At 42.5% G+C, this 16,467-nt stretch overlaps 1 protein-coding gene across 1 annotated transcript in view; it reads right to left on the bottom strand.

The window, feature by feature from the left end:
• Positions 1–11,020, bottom strand: part of NDST1 (N-deacetylase and N-sulfotransferase 1) — a 60,267-nt gene extending 49,247 nt beyond the window's left edge. The window contains exon 1 of the mRNA XM_072145578.1: positions 10,789–11,020. The gene's annotated coding sequence lies outside the window, so the exon portion shown is untranslated. The remainder of the gene's footprint in view (positions 1–10,788) is intronic.
• Between the last annotated feature and the right edge of the window lie 5,447 nt (positions 11,021–16,467).

The raw sequence follows: 16,467 nt of genomic DNA, 5'->3' as shown, positions 1-16,467 counted from the left end.
CATCCCCCACAGACAGCAATGGGCGCCACATGACAACGTACCACTCCGAACAGGTGGGGAGCCGAGGATAAGGGCAACTGATTCGAATGCCACTATTAAATCCTATGCTCTAAGATTATCAGATCCGAAAAGTGTAAGTTCAAGTAAATAGTATATTCACAAGGTAATTATGAATATTGAATAAATTTTACTAATTCATCACAAAAATAATAATCACAAAAATGAATGAGAAGAAAGACGTACAATGGAGACACTCTGTACACAGAGAAAAGATAGGACATGTTCCATCTTTCCCTGTGTGCATGGCTTGCACACCGTGCATCTGTATGGGAGGGGTCACAACTACTCCGCTCCATTGCGCCGGACATATGCCAGACCGGCTACGGCCTGGCAGGCATATGTTCGTATGAATCTAGCCTAACAGTACATCAAAGACCCCACCAACTTCTGCATTGTCTGTTGGGGGTTGGGTATTATTGTACCAGATGAAAAAGTCCTACTGGGCCAGATTTAAAAAATGTTTTGTATCTGCAGCTTAAAGGGAACCTGTCACCAGGAGACCCATTTTTAGCACTCCCCCAGTCCCCACAGAGCATAGTACATACACTGCCAAAGTGTTTTTGTATAAAAAAATTGGTTTTACAGAAAAAAAGAGATGTTATATTGTACCTTTCATTAGCATCTGCTGTGTGACTAGGCAGTTGCCTTTTGGGAGGAGCTGGAAAGGAGCAGTTCCCCCCCCACCCTTGGGAAACATGTGACCTTTTCAAATATATGAATCACTCCCCTCACTCGGGATTGGCTGTAGAGGAGCAGGGGGCGTCGCTAAGCCCAGTGATGGGTGTTTTCATATATTTGAAAAGGTCACATGGAGAAGCTGTTCCCCAAGGGTGGGGGGGAACTGCTCCTTTCCAGCTCCTCCCAAAAGGCAACTGCCTAGTCACACATGAGATGCTAAAGAAAGGTATAATATAACATATCTTTTTTCTGTAAAACCAATTTTTAATACAAAAACACTTTGGCAGCGTATATACAATGCTCTGTGGGGACTGGGGGAGAGCTAAAAATGGGTCTCCTGGTGACAGGTTCCCTTTAATGCCAATTTCTATGAACAAACATGGCAGTCATGGATTTTAGAACTACTGCAATTTACTGCAGATTTTCATCAACAATCCTGAATGAATCATGATGATAACAGCCAACCAGTGTCAAAAACCATAACAAAAGTAATCTAAAAAGAAAATTAAATAAGATGTCTCCTTGCACATCACTATAAAACCAAGAAGTATCTAAAAGTAAAAAAAATAATTAACTCTTAGATGTAAAAAAAAAACAAAAAAAACATACTAGTCAACTCTTTACAGTCCAGGCCGTTAGACCACAATGTCTCGATACATCTCACTAGGCTTTGAAATTGTGGCTCCTCGCACAGCAAGTCACTGGGGAACCTCTCATTTGTAGAGGTGATGTTTACCAGCATCTGCTCATCTCTCCGGATACCTGGAAAGATTATCCCCCTTTTCCCTGGGGAAGATGTCTGGAAGACAGGCTGTCAGCACTGAGCACTAGTCGGAATTTGCTGTATCCTGCTGTGAGCCGCAGACAGGTGAGGATCCCCCTCCCCCAATGCCGAACTGTTTAGACACAAACTCGGCCATTGTAAATGTAAAAGACAAAATAAAAATCCTCTAAAAAGGAGGAAAAACCCAAACATAAACCGGTAGAGATAAGAAAATCATTGAACCCCACATACACAGCTGTCGTGGGAGATTTTTTCGACATCAGGAGGAATTTACGAGGCTCACACAATGGAGGCTAGAATTTCATAGTCTACACCAAGGAGGCCTACCGTAAAGAACGGTTGGGGGAAATAAATAAAAAAAATAAATAACAATAGTTATATTTAAAAGTCAACATTACTAGAGTGAATGATGTGGGAGACTTCATATGTAATTTAGATTTAGAATTTATTATTTTAGAACTTTACAAACTTTCTCAAGTTTCCTAAAAATTTCAGCACAACCCCTTTTAAGACCAGTTTAACATATTTCCTTTAATATTATATATTTGGGATCTTTAACTGTACAGGGATTTGCAGGATATATAGGCCTAAAATTGATAAAAATTGAAGGGCAGTTCACTTGACAACCCTTGCATTGGTTATTTCGCAGTGATGCCCCACACCTCTGCACCCTTCTCATTACCAATGCTACCATTGTACAAGTCATTTCCCGAGTCACAGAGCATGACATAAAACTGGAAGAGTCTATTGTCTCTCTCTCTAGAATGATTTAATAGCGGCCTTCTAGGACAAGAGGCGATATCTGTAATTTAACACCACTCCTGGACTATGGTCACTTTCCACAGCCCTGCCGGATTTGATTGCCACCTATACTCATTCCTTAAAGGGGTATGCCATAGCAAGTTATCACTACATTACTGTGGGTCTGACTAAAGGGACCTCCAAAAATCCCTTGAATGGGGGTCATGTGCCCCATTAAATGTTGAAGTGAAAATGAAATCGTGAAATGGGAAGGCGATCAGACTGAACCATTTCTATAGGACTGAGGGGAGAGCTATGTACAACACTTGGCTAACCCCGTCAGAGCAAAAGACTTTGAATGGCATCAGAGAGGGTTCTAGCCCAACTATTGCTCCATCTATTGGATGCTGTCTTGTGGATGGGCAGAAGTAGGTCAGGAGTTGTCTGTTGCGGCGCACACCCAAGTTCAGAAACGATACGTCATATTAAGGATAACATTTATTGATAATCTCGGATCACAACGCGTTTCGGAGTAGAGAAGACTCCTTTCTCAAGTGATGTGAGACTAAAGCGTGGGAAGTAAGGATTCTGTCCCAGAAGCTAGTGGATGGGGGCATCATTCAGACCCAATCAAGTTTGCAGCTGTCACCTATACAATCATTTGTAAAGTATAACCCTGCATTTACAAGAACGTATGCCCATAGCTGTGCGGGCAAACGTGAGCCGCGTTGAATAGTAGGAGGGACGACCCCCCGTCTTTCCAAAAAACAATGCTGCACGGCCATAAACATGGCCGTAGATAGCACATGCTCTCTCTCTTTGCCACTACGGAACGGTGAGCTCACTTTCCGTTCAACGGAACGTTCCATGCAGCTATTGATGTCTATGCATGAAGGATGTACGGGTGTACATACGTCCCGCTCACGTTTGTGTAAATGGAGCCTAAATTAGTAAGGCTGTATTACTACGTGTTATTATGTTTCTTAATTTTTTTTTAGAAATACAAAAATGACATGAAATTTATCATTTCTTATAACTTCTTTCAGTCAAGTTTTTTTCTCCGTCCCACATTAAGAAAAAAACACTACACAAAAAAAAAATAAAAAAAAAATGCTTTAGTGCTTTCATTATTCCCTGTAGCCTTACACCTAACATCTGGACACAGCATTCTTTACCCGAAGAAAAAGCCGTGTGTAAGACCTAAGTGACCCGTCCTACATTAACATTTACTATGTCTGTAGCCGTAATAGAAGCAAAGATAAGAAGACTTCCTCAAACTACATTTTGGAATTTCTGATCTGTACCTGGTATTCTTCAGGTTTTAATGAGCGTTTGGAAACAAAATGTAAAATTTTATCAAAACGAGATAGATCTGGTTTACATACATGTTTCATGGGAGTTATTCAGAAACTGGAAGTTTTTTAGGAAACTTTATCAAAACAACCCCTTTTCCATATGTCCTTTAATTAGAGATGAGTGGCCCCGATGTTTCCATTGGGGGTTTGGTCCATGCGTCCTGGACATATTAGCTAGCGGAATAAATTTGCCTGAATGATTGTTGGACCAACAATATGTCCAGACAGAAACCGAACTGAATATCGGGTCTGCTCTAGGGATCTAGACCTCCATCTGCCAACAGTGGTCGTCTAGATTCTCCACCTAGGAACATGGAGGATCATATCTACTCAAATATAGAGACTACACAGATATAAGGTCACCTCAGCCACACATCAGTTCAATATAAAATTAGGAAAATTAGATGGCTTTTCCAGGCATTCCAGAAAACCCTATGTGGAAAGCGACAAGGGTGTCCCTAGGTCCAAACCTCCTTGCTCGACCTCACTCCAACCAGGAAATTCTGACTACTTCTCTCCTTTTTTGTAAAACCCCTGCCCCTTCTGGAGTTTTTCCCAGAATTCTTAGAAACTCTCTAACTCTAAAAACTCTTCAAAATGATGCCCCCATTATTTCTCTTTTTTCTTAGGTCATTGTGATGCGCCCTGTATTCTTACAACTAATGAACAGGGAAACATTTGCATGGTAGAAGATTGGGAATCTCCATCACCACATGGTCGTCTTATAGAGCAGTTTAGTCTAACAGGCTGATGATGGGATTGTTCGTAAAGTTGACCCGCTGAAGTTGAGCATTCACTTGATATAATTATGAAGAGAATGGACCACAAGGCTGCCATTGACTTTCCACTGATCTCCACCCTAAGGGTCGTATAGCCAATGCTGTCCTACAGTTAGATACTTCTATGGAGGCCACAACACTATGGATATACCTCTCACTAGCACCACAAATTCTCTGCTTTTAAAACGGTCATGTCTAGTGGCTCCCGGACAATAGGGGTCGTCTATCTAATGCTGTCCTACTGTTAGATACTTGTATGGAGGCCACAACACTATGGATATACCTCTCACTAGCGCCACAAATTCTCTGCTTTTAAAACGGTCATGTCTAGTGGCTCCCAGACAATAGGGGTCGTCTATCTCAGTGTTCCTCAACCACTGGGCCACGGCCCAAGACTGGGCCTTGGAGAACCATGGACAATGGAAGCAGAAGAGGCATTGAACCGGAAAGGGGTCAATATAAGTGTAGGGGTGGGGCACTTCTTGGACAATATAAGCCATACATTGTTTGCTAGACAACTCTATCTAATGCTGTCCTACTGTTAGATACTTGTATGGAGGTCACAAAACTATGGATATACCTCTCACTACCACCACAAATTCTCTGCTTTTAAAACGGTCATGTCTTGTGGCTCCCAGACAATAGGGGTCGTCTATCTAATGCTCTCCTACGGTTATATACTTCTATGGAGGCGACAACACCATGGACATTCCTCTCACTACCACCACAAATTCTCTGCTCTTAAGACCGTCATGTCTAGTGGCTCACGGACAATAGGGGTGGTCTATCTAATACTGTCCTACTGTTAGATACTTGTATTGAGGCCACAACACTATGGACATACCTCTCACTACCACTACAAATTCTCTGCTCTTAAGACCGTCATGTCTAGTGGCTCCCGGACTCTTCTCCCACTATCTCTCCCTGCTGGTGCACCTTAGCATTGGCTTCACCGATACAACCTGCCAGTGTCATACTTGCCATGATGTCTAATTTTGACATTTTCCTCAGCAAAATTATTTTCTCAACATTGTTTCTCCACCAACAAGGGATGATAGAAGCATTACTTTTTTTTTTTCTCGAAAACATGCCCCCTATTTGGACAAAGTTATTTGTAGGAACAATGCTACACACACATTTTAATTGAAAAAAAAATTCCCAGACATAACCTACAGCTGCGCTAACCAGTCTCCAGCACATTCCATGTATAATGCACATCTGCCCCAGGCAGCTAATGACTGCTGCAGAACGCGCTCCGCTCAGACCGGCAAAAAGTCTCGCTCTCCCTAAATAACTCACCTTGTGCTTCCATCTGGTGACGGAGATATCTGCACAGACAATACATAGATACCTCGCTCTCCCAGAAGAAACCCAGGCCTCCTCCTCTATTATTCTTCATAATAGCCTCAGCAAACGGCTTACAAAGCTGGAAAAATTGTTAGTCACGTCAGTGCCGGACCCGTAATGCTGTGCCGTAAAAGGATTTAAATGCCATAATTGCCTCTGGGATGCAAAAGCATTAGATTTCATAGAGTGCGTTTCTAAACACTGCCGGATTCTCATAAGGTCTGTACCGAGCGCGGCTGTCACCGCCGCACACTGTAGCTTTTGACTGAGACACAAATTATCATCCTTTATTTAAACAGAGCAAATATATTCGGCGGCACCGAACATTGAAGAACAATACACCCGAGACGCTGAACAAAGAACTTTATATGGAATCCACACAAAAAGGTGTTGGCTCCGATTGTGACAAGCCTGGAATATGAAATGTCAGAGCCAAAAATGGAATAGGGTCACAGCCCCTCGGAGGGAGGGGAGGGGGCACTTACTTAATTAGCAGTGACGGATTGCTTAACGATGGGTATATTCAAATTTTTCTATTTTCATTCATCTTAATCAAGATTCATCACAAATAATGAAAGTATGATATAATAGATCACGTAACGAATATACAGAATCTTTTAATTTCAATGAATAGAATTCCACTGCAGACTGACACAGCAGTAGAAGATGGTTAGGGGCAGATTTAGATTGTCATATGCCCTGGGCTGTAAGAATATTATAGCCCCTACAAGTCTGGAATCACTTCCAACTTCTTGGAGAATGGAGGATGCGTCCCTTCTGCCTGCTCTCAATCTGTGGTTTCAGGACCTTTGGAGAACATTCAAAGGCCCTGAAATGGTTCTTATGTACATGTGATGAGAACAGGACCAGTGAAGGTCCTTTTCCGTATAAAATTTGGTGGGTGGTTTGGGTGGCCATGGGCCGCCTAGAAGGGTTGGGTCCTGGGCTACCAGTCATACTGCCCATAATATCCACTACGGATAGTTATGACCCATTATCTTCTGTAGATAAGAAAACTAACAACGGAGAATATTAAAAAGGGACATTTCACACAAAAGTGTAAATGTTAGTGCAAGACCTAAGGGGGCAGGGCATGACACAAGGGTTCACCGAACACAATTGTCTTGAACATTAACACACTGGAGTGTACCTTTAGCAGGCATTATATTAGATGACAGCTCAGGGACTTCTATATTCAGTTACATTTTTGGATATCAAAGTCCCTGCAGCGCCTCCACAGGGGAAGCCAAGCATTACACGGTACCCATTGAAATCAATGTGCCTTGCTAAACATGTTGGGTCCTACATAGATGTCCACTAAAATGACTTATAATGTTATTCAGATAAAAATATTTTATAGTACACATTGTCCTACAAAATTTAGGTTAACTTTAAAACATCTTAAAAGTGTTTTATGTTTTGATCATTTCTACCCTAAAGACCTGGTCTCATGTACAAACATATATCATTCAAAGAAGAAGCACACCCATAACACAGGGATGGATCCCCATAAGGGTCACAAGTATTAAGCCGACATGGTCCAGTTGGGTTGTTGGCCAAACTTCCCAGGGAAGACCCAAAGGTGATTCAGGTCAGCACTATAATTTACAGATTCCCAACGGATATGAAATCTCAGCTTGACCGAATCTACCTGTAATATAGACAGGATTTATCTGGATCAAAAATCTGGCACATGTAGGTCTAGTCTAACTTTGCACCTCCTAGTATTTCGTTCAGATGTAATTTTATTTTGGCTCAATACAGGCCACACCCATTATCAAAGCCACACCCCTTTAGTCATAATGTCAATAAAATGAGTAAAAAAACCCTTGATAAATGTGGTGGAAGGTGTTTGTTTTTTTTTTTTTTTTTTGGTGCAAACTATGACAATCATTAGATCTACTCCAACGCATATGATAAGGTGTATTCCTCAAGAAGGGACAACCACCATTATGATTAGGCCCTGAAGAAAGTATGGGGACCTTACATCTTACCATGATACGAAGAACCAATGTTTTTGGCCATGGTGCAAGAAACCAGAACAATTTCTGGAAAATATGACAGAAAGGCTAAAGATAATTTGACTCTTATGATATCTCAACCTGGAGTTACAACGAAGGCTCAACATCCACCCAAAACAGGGACAAGGTCTCCAAATGCCAGACGGATGATACCAAACTATGATGTGGTCTTAAATTCTAGGGCTCCATCACCAATCACTAGAGACCTGACCCTGTTTGGTCAATGACTACATGAAGCAAGTGTCCTATTGTGTTTAGGCCCATTGCCCACAAGCGAGTTTGTTCCCATGTGCCCATGAAGGATATACCGGACCAAACCTATAACTACTAAACATGCGGAGATATCTCTAGGTTCGGCAAATCCTACTTGCGCATAGGGTGAATTTATGGGAACAAACTCTCTGTAGGGCAACAGGACTAAGGAAGACCAGGGAGTAGACACCTGTGAAGACCAAGGAACACTACTTCTTGTTTTTCTATTCTACAGATGTAGATCTAATCCTTTAAAAACAAAAAAATTTGGCCAATTGTGGATCTACTCTATTAGTTATAGTCATCGATTGCCTTAATGAGGACAACTGACTACAGTTTATTCTTTGTGTTATATATCAATGAAAGTGATGTGTAATAACTGGGACATTATGTGATTTTGAGTAGGTAAAATCTAGAAATTTCGACACCGAGCTACTTGTACACTGTACAAGTAGAGGCCAACCATACTGTCACTAACATGCATTCTCAGAGACTACCCCCAGGGCAAGGTTTTTCTTAGATTACAGGCCTTTTCACAAGGGTGTATAAAATTTGCAAGTCTATCACCTCTAATCCCTGCTTTGTGCCTAGATGAGGGTTTAGGGGCCATTCAGACTCCACCAGGAGACAGTTTTAGTTTTAAGGAACATGAAATTAGTACATATCCACTATTCCCATTAGCAACAGTCCAAAAAGTTACTATAGGTCCCCATAAGTAGTTTACATAAAAAGAGGGGGCGGCATGACATAATCATACTGGGCCATTAGGGTAGTTAATTTTTGCCCCCCAAAATAAGATCCATTGTGGGATATTTATCAGAGGTCCCTGGGAGCAGAACTGTTTCAGCTGGCATGACAACCAATCAGAGCTCAGCTTTCAATTTCCCACAGCATTTTATTAAACAAACAAAAACAAAAGCTGAGCTCTGATTGGTTGCCATGTAAAACTAGAACAGTTTTACCACAGACAGATCTGATAAATCTCCCCAATGACCCCATTACCCATTTTAAATACAGAAATGGAGATGGGATCATTCAAAATGTGAGTCTTCTATATCCAAGGGGCCCATACAAAACACAAGGCGCAAGTTCTAGGCCAGATACGTCCGTGACCCAAATACATTTCATAACGAATTATAATAAATCACTACAGACGGAAAAGGATTTTTTTTCTTTATCTTAAAGGTGCCAGCAGAAAAGATGACCAGGGGGAACGTGGACCTCACATTGGCCTCATACTCCAGACTGAACAAATTTTGGTGGAACCAAGGTATGAGACCAATGTGAGGTCCATGTTCCTCAGGCCATATGTGGTCACCTTCACTGCTTCCACCATTAAAATAAAGAAAGATATTTTAAAAATCCTTAAATCTTGTTGCCACAGGATAACCGTAAATGTCTGATAGATGCCCAGCACCTACGTTAATTAAAGGGGTCTTCAAGCCCAAAATAAAAGATCTATCCAATATCAAACCACATTCAGACATGAGGGAACAACTCTCTTTCATGCAAATAAGATTGGCCTATTTTATGGATCCTATAGATATGGAATTAAAGGGATACACCATAAATATCCATATTGAAAAAAAAAAACCTTTAACCGGCAGCGTTCACATAATTTCTGCAATTTTTTTTCATATAAATTGAGAAGTGCATTAAACTTTCTAAGTTAGTATCGCTCCGATACAGATGACAACCACCAGTCATGGCTAGAAGAGGTTCCACAAAAACACATAAAATCCTGTGTGGTCACTTAAATAAACCCTAAATAACTGTGGACACTTTTCAGGGTCTATTAATACTTTTGTGACTACCCCATGGGCACTATAAAGCCCCCTTATAATCGGTCACAACCACATTGTGTTTACTTTTATGACAGAATTGCTTCTTTATTTCCGATATCTAAAACGAGAACATTTTTGGATTTCTCACCCCATACCTAATCTAATTGTGCATATACAAATGATGAAATATTGCAATATTTTTAGGATCCGGGAAGAGAGTGAGAACATCCAGCAGCATCACTGGTGTCGAATTTTCCATACAGATGTTATACCATATAGAGGTTTTGATGGAGTTAAAGGGATATTCCAATAAAAGAGTGTGACCCGAAGTCACCACTTGATATCACTATTTATGGCGTCTGGCAAACACGTCAGAAAACCCCTTTTACGCTGTAAATTCCAGGCATATTATTAATCCCCCAAAGACAGAAGAGGGGGCACCTTCACCGTCCCATTCATTTACGCAGATTCGGAGTAGGACTGACTGCTGGACCCATTACATCCGAAAAACAGGGGTAGTCGCCTAACTTGAGGGGAGGGGGGGGGGGGGGACTTTACTGGCCACTATAGTCTATGTCATGGAAATTATTACCCCTCACCCTAAAGGAGCTGACACCCCTGCCCCGTAAATTAGCGTCTTGTCCTCAGGCCTTCTCCCAGGCACGGCTCCAGAGGGTACGTCTCTCCACCGCTCCTGTCTCTAGCCTGCAGCCGTAACTTTATCCCCAGGATGTGGCCTAAGTGCCCCTCACCTGCCCAGTCCCATCAAGACGCAGACAAACAACTGGTGCCACACGTGGAGGCTTCTCGCCACTCCTAGCACTGGAGGCTGCGGAGCACCCATGCCCCTCCACACGGCACCGATACAATGTATCACAATCATATACAATGTATCACAAACACATACAATGTTACACGTCTCCTATATACATGTCCACACACACCGCATCCCTCAGCCTCGCCTGGCACCACCGGTACCAGCTTTACCTGCAATGTCCATGGCTGTGGATCTCCTGGGCCCAATCCTTGATCCTTTCCCTATGCAGGGAGAAGCCTTCTCAGGCTGCAAGGGGGAATCCAGTGCCTGCAACACAGCTACAGAAGGAGGGAGGAGGGAAGGGGGGAGGAGGAGGAGAGGCTGAGAGGAGGGGGAGGTTAGCAAAGCCTTCACAAAGGCTGATTCACATTAACCCATGCTGTGCCGCAGGGGCTGAGAGTCCACCCTCAACCCGAAGGGGGAACCACCGCCACAAGCCACATGACAGCCTGTGCCCGTCTACTCCTACCAACTTGTGGCAACCTGTAACCTGGCACACAGCATGGGAATAAATCAGTGCTAAGGAATATTCGCATTCCTCCACCAAAGTAGCGGTACATCGCAACAGACTGAATGAAATCTGATCTTATGTGTCTACGATTCATCAAAAAAAGTCTCCAAAATGTTACATCGCCCATTAAATTATGTTACCCGTTGTTGCAACATGTTGTGATAAAGATATTCTTATTACAACTAGAAAGCAACTATTTAGTTACCGGATCAGCGAAAGTAGCGAAAAATCAGTATATAGGTTTCAGCGTCATCCAATATTGCGAACCATCAGGATCTGATCCAATGGCTTTAACCCCTTTCTGATTTCGCGTTTCCGTTTTCCAAACTTTTTTCTTTTTCTTTTACAAAGCCCTATTTTGCACAACTAATTTCGACTCCCAAGTGGCAGTATTTTATATCCAATGTACAGGCGGTCCCCTACTTAAGGACACCCGACTTACAGACAACCCATAGTTACAGACGGACCCCTCTGACCTCTGGTGAAGCTCTCTGGATGTTACTATAGTCTCAGGCTGCAATGATCAGCTGTAAGGAGTCTGTAATGAAGCTTTATTGATAATCCTTAGTCTCATTACAGCAAAAAATGTTTAAACTCCAATTGTCACTGGGGCCAAAATTTTTTTTGTCTGGATCTACAATTCTAAAATATACAGTTTCGACTTACATACAAATTCAACTTAAGAACAAACCTCCGGACCCTATCTTGTACGTAACCCGGGGACTGCCTGTACTGGGAAGTTGGACAAAAATCCAAATTCGGTGAAATTGATGAGAAACGTTGTTGCGCCGTTTTTTTTCCGGCCTTTGTTTTTACTGCTTTTACTTTGGGTCGGTACAATCCCAAAGATACCAAAATTTTATATAGTTTTTGTTATGATTTCATACCTTTTCACTATATTTTAGCCCCACAATCTACTTATAAGAGATGAGTTTTCATTGATACCAGTTTGGGAGCAGTACAATGCTTTGATCACTTTTTTATGGGTTGTCAAAACAGCGAAAAAGAGTCTAAAAAGTGTATTTCCGTTTCAGGGTTTACGGCATGGGATAATTTTTGTTATATTTTGATGGATGGGAAATTGTGAGACCCGATCATGACTAGGTGGATATTTAAGCTGTTATATCGCACACCGTATGATTAAACCCCGCCCCTCTTGCCACGCCTGATATATCGGGTCTCCTGATGCATCTACCTGGCAGCTATGCAGACGGACAAATCTACATGAGCGGACACGGGGCATACCCCTGCCCAACAATTTGGCGTATTGATGGCATAAGGGGGTAAATAGTCACATTTCCACAGGAATTGCTCTATTCCGGGGCATGTAGGCCAGTTTTCTGGCTTACAAGCTCTCATGAATCCCTCACAACATATTAATTATTGTGTTTGTTTAGAGGGTTACAATCTCAACCAAGATGGCAGCACACATGTTAGCAGCAGGTGTGTACTGTATTATACAGCAGTCACCCACCCCAATGGAGAGAACAGGGGTGGATTAAGACTGCCGTGGGCCCTGGGCTGTATGAATATTATAGCCTTGAATTCACTTCCTACATATGGTAATACAATAAGCTTCTCGGGGAATGGAGGATGCGGCCCTTGTACGTGCTTTAAATCTGTGGTTTCAGGTCCTTTGGAGGACCTTCAAAGGTCCTGAAATGGCCCTTGTTTACATGTATATTGACAGCAGAAACAGATGTACAAGGATTTCATGAGTGAAGGTCCTTCCTCGGGTGATCTGGGCCCCCTAGAAGGCTTCTGTTTCGGGCTACTCCCCAAACCGCCTATATTATAATCCTGTACTGGGATCAGCCCATGAGTCCCTAGGCCCCTATGATACCTGGTACCCCTACCAATCTGATGTTATACACAATAGTGGAAGGTGGGAAAAAAGCAGCTCCCTTCCTGGGGTATTGGACATCTGGTGGAACTACAGAGACACCAGTCTACACAATAGATAATTTTATTCCCTTTACTTTATAATTTTACTCAGTTTTATTGCTGTTTTAGCTCAGTGTTGGTCAGTGTAAGATTCCAGAGTGTGGGTGGGGACTCTCTAAGCAGACACTTCATGATTCATCTGTGCTACTGACGAAGGCTCAATAGAGCCGAAATGCGCGTCGGGGAAGGTGCCATCCCGGACTGTGGAGTGCGTTATCTACCTACCAGGGTAAGACATTTACAACAGCATAACTTTATGTTAGGTGCTTACTTTATTGAATATGTACTTTCCTTTGATGTGACTTTTTTTGGAAAGCTCACCAACATTTAAGCTTGTCTATTCCCATTGATATATATATCCACTGGCCTCCATGAATTGTCCGGTGATGTCCCCTATAGTCCTCCTATTTCATCATCTGATGTTTTAACAAGTTTTAAAATGTACTGTACGCAATAAAAGTCTTTATATTTCTTCATATCCCTTTTAGTCTGCTTTTTTCTTCATCCTGGTAAGGGATTCTTCCCCTCCAGGACAATAGGATTTATGTACTGTATGAGATGCTGTGTGTTGTCAATGTGCTTAGATTATCAGGGTACAGGGTTTAGCTACACTTTTATTTAGCCTCTGAACGTTCTACAAATATTTGACACATAGGAAAAGAGACAGATCAGAGTCATGAGATGGATATAAGACACAATTACACACTTAGCTCTGGTGTCTCACATAATCAATAAAACACAAACTCCCTGCTGTACTCCCCCCCCCCCCCCCTAATCAGATCCAAAGCTTATCTTGCCTATATAGTTGCTGCTGTCTCCTCTGCAGTTGCTGCTGGACAGGAGGTCCCTCATCCTGTAGAGTCTTCCTTCTCCTGCTCCTCCTCCTGCAGTACAAGAGAAGCTATTCATGCCAGAGGAATATGTCTGACCATAGTCAGGAGTTTATGGTCGTATCCAAGGATAGAAGACAGGTTAGAATTATATCTGTGAAATGCTGTATTTTTGTTAATAACATTGAATTAGAGAATGTGTTATTTTGTTATCCTGAGTACATTTAAGAATTTTTTCTTTAAATTTTTAAAAAGAAAATTTCTTAGATATTTGCTGTGCTGTACAGATTAGATTGCAACGTCTCTGGTTAGAATGTGATGAAGCCTCTATACAGTGAAGTTGTCACTGTATGTAGTTGAAAGAAGGAATAACCCTGTTCTATTACACAGGTATTCTGCCCTTGCTTATTGAGGCACCAGACCATAATATCTCTTCATGTTTTACCCATGTGCATACCCCACATCGTGTCCACTTCCCCCTTCCAACTGTGTGCTTAAACTTCATGTGCTGCAGTGAGATTACAGTAGGCAGAGGGTGGGGAGACCGTGTATCAGCCTGTGAATCTACAGCATGGAGGTCCTATGGGAACCGCTCCAGTGGCCTTTCAGGCTCATTAGCATGACATTAAAAGTTGATTTTAGAAAGTAGGAGGCCATGGCTAACAAATATAAGGAGATTACCACAGTCCTGATTCCTGGATCTATGAGTAAGTGTCCCTGGTTTACTTGTAACTGTACCCAGGCTATCTATTTCATATCTATAGGGCAACATGGTGGCTTAGTGGTTAGCATTACAGCCATGCAGCGCTGGGGTCCTGGGTTCAAGTATGTTCTCTCCAGGTTTGCGTGGGTTTCCTCCAGGTCCTCTGGTTTCCTCCCACACTCCAAAACATATTGGTAAGGTGATGAGTTTTTGAGCCCCATTGGGGACAGGGACTGATATGACAAGCTCTGTGCAGCGCTGCGTAATCTGTGTGCGCCATATAAATAAAGAATTATTATTATTATCTATTTCATATCGATCTATCTCTCTATCTATCATTATGAATCTATCTGTTTGCCTGACTGTCTTTCCTCGCTGTTTGTATTAGTATGCTGGAGGTTGAAGATATAAATATTCCTTGGAGCTTTGACAGTTTTACACATTATGCATTAGTGTTTTGTGGCTGTAAGCCTGTGCAACACTTTATAGATCTCATCAGCATGGAGAAGAGGCTGTCCTGTGCGTTCAAAACCCAGCAAAGTCTTTACAAGGCAGTAACTCATTGTGATGTAGGTAGGAATCATTAATTAAAAAGAAAGTCACATGTAAACTATAAACTGGGTTTAGTGATAAAGTGATTCTCTAATTTTAAAAACTTTTCTAGGAATAGAAGGGAAAGTCACATTTCTTTCCCCAGAAAAAGAACAGGAGAGCTAGTAAGAGTCCTGCTTACCCCATTCACAAACACTGATTGACAGCTTTTCCTGTATAAGGCTACATTCACACGGCCGTATGGGGGACATATATACGGGGGACATATATACAGGGGAAATATATACACCGTGCGGCACCGTACCATTCCATACCCGGAAGGAAGATAGGACATGACCTAGCTTTCACCGGAATACGGCGCTGTGCGCCATACACTGCTATGGAGAGGGGTTGGGGTGAGCAGCGCTCCTCCTCTCCCCGTCGCCATGTGTCCGCCGTGCTATGGTACAGCAGGCACACGTGTGTGAATATAGCCTAAGTATGTGTACACCAAAGGCTGTCAAGCACTGTGTGTGGACAGAGTAATCAGGACTCTCACTGTCAATCACTGTGTGTGGGCGGGGTAATCAGGACTCTCACTGTCAATCACTGTGTGTGGGCGGGGAAATCAGGACTCTCACTGTCAATCACTGTGTGTGGGCAGAGTAATCAGGACTCCCACTGTCAATCATTGTGTGTGGACAGAGTAATCAGGACTCTCACTGTCAATCACTGTGTGTGGGCGGGGTAATCAGGACTCTCACTGTCAATCACTGTGTGTGGGCGGGGAAATCAGGACTCTCACTGTCAATCACTGTGTGTGGGCGGAGTAGTCAGCACTCTCACTGTCAATCACTGTGTGTGGGTGGAGTAATCAGGACTCTCACTGTCAATCACTGTGTGTGGGTGGAGTAATCAGGACTCTCACTGTCAATCACTGTGTGTGGGAGGGGTAATCAGGACTCTCACTGTCAATCACTGTGTGTGGGCGGGGTAATCAGGACTCTCACCTTTAATCACTGAGTGTGGGCAGATTAATCATTAATCAGGACTCTCACTGCCAATCACTGTGTGTGGGCGGAGTAATCAGGACTGTCACTGCCAATTACTGTGATTGGGTAGAGTAATCAGGATTCTACTCCAAAATCCTTTACCATTCCTATCTGATCTATCATACAGCTACCCGGTAGCCTTAGGTTCTAGGTATCAGACTGATGTTAACCCTTTTAGAGTCTTTTTTCCAAATTAGGACAGAATACTACCTTCCAGTAATGGTTGGGGTTATAAAATGACACCCACTTGTACTGTACTTCTGCAGTGTAGAGTCTCA

The sequence above is a fragment of the Engystomops pustulosus genome, chromosome 4 (genome assembly GCF_040894005.1).
Source record: "Engystomops pustulosus chromosome 4, aEngPut4.maternal, whole genome shotgun sequence".
NCBI classification, from domain to species: Eukaryota; Metazoa; Chordata; class Amphibia; order Anura; family Leptodactylidae; genus Engystomops; species Engystomops pustulosus.
This window is presented reverse-complemented; position numbering and strand designations above follow the sequence as displayed.